We start from the raw sequence: 1,020 nt of genomic DNA, 5'->3' as shown, positions 1-1,020 counted from the left end.
CTCGTTAGGTGGTACTCTCACAGCAATGCATCGAGCAGGGAAAGTTAACCCCTTGGGAATTTAGGTGCCTACAGTGGCCGGAAAATAGCCAGTAACTTAAGTCTATGTTCTTAAAAACAAGAAACTGATGCGTACTCTCAGATCTGAAAAATATCAATCCTCTCTTTAAAGTATAGAAAAAAATATTTACCCGCAATAGGACATTTAAAGTATAAACGCCAGACTCCGAGTCGCTGAAACACCAATGCGCCGCTCGTGTGTTTACTCTTCCTCTGCGCTACCGGAATTAACGAGGAATATTGCCTTTTTCGTATCGAATTTCGTCTCCGGGATACTTTTTCCTCTCGACGGGAATCTATTCTTGATGGTGAGTGGACTAAAGAGGTGATGAAATGAACGAAATAGGAGTTGAGAGGGTGGAATATGGAGTAATGGCTATACAACATGGATCCTGTCAAGGGCCGAGTCTTGACCCACGTTTTGGCAGCAGGTGTTGGTGTTTGGTTCGAGGAAAAAGGTCTAGGGCTTAATTAGGCAAGTTTCTAGCGAGATTTGGGGAAAGTGTAGAGTACGAGGGATGTCGAGTATTGGGTTTCTACCAAGTGGGATTGATGTGGTTCTAGGTGGTGTGAAGTATTTCCAGTAACCTCACGTGGGTTTTGGTATTTTAAGTTATTTTCAAATCTGTTTCTCGTATTTTGGGGTTGTACTCATGAACTTGGCTTGACACTGAGGTGGAACAGTGGAAAAAAAGGGAATTGATGAGGGTTGAAGTATTGTGAGGGTTGTTAATCTCCAATGGCTTTTAGGATTTTGAAGCAATTATTGGTTTTGTCTATTATTTCAAGGTTGTAGTCTTGATTTTGGTATTAAATTAGGTCAAAATTGTCAAAATATTGTAGAATTCTCACTTGCAATGTATCCATGAGTGTTTGGCATTGCAACTCAAGTCAAGGTTATTTTAAGGTAATATTAACTTGTCAGTGTAATAATTCAAGGAACCTGTGTATTGTCAGGGTA

General features: G+C 40.3%; 1 protein-coding gene across 1 annotated transcript in view; it reads left to right on the top strand.

Moving 5' to 3' along the window:
* Positions 1-200: 200 nt before the first annotated feature.
* LOC119588594 (ubiquitin carboxyl-terminal hydrolase 36-like) overlaps positions 201-1,020 on the top strand; it is a gene marked incomplete in the record, with an annotated part of 14,376 nt that continues 13,556 nt past the window's right edge. Inside the window, 1 exon segment of the mRNA XM_037937237.1 lies at positions 201-367.

This window comes from Penaeus monodon, chromosome 24 (genome assembly GCF_015228065.2).
Source record: "Penaeus monodon isolate SGIC_2016 chromosome 24, NSTDA_Pmon_1, whole genome shotgun sequence".
Classification (NCBI taxonomy): Eukaryota; Metazoa; Arthropoda; class Malacostraca; order Decapoda; family Penaeidae; genus Penaeus; species Penaeus monodon.
This window is presented reverse-complemented; position numbering and strand designations above follow the sequence as displayed.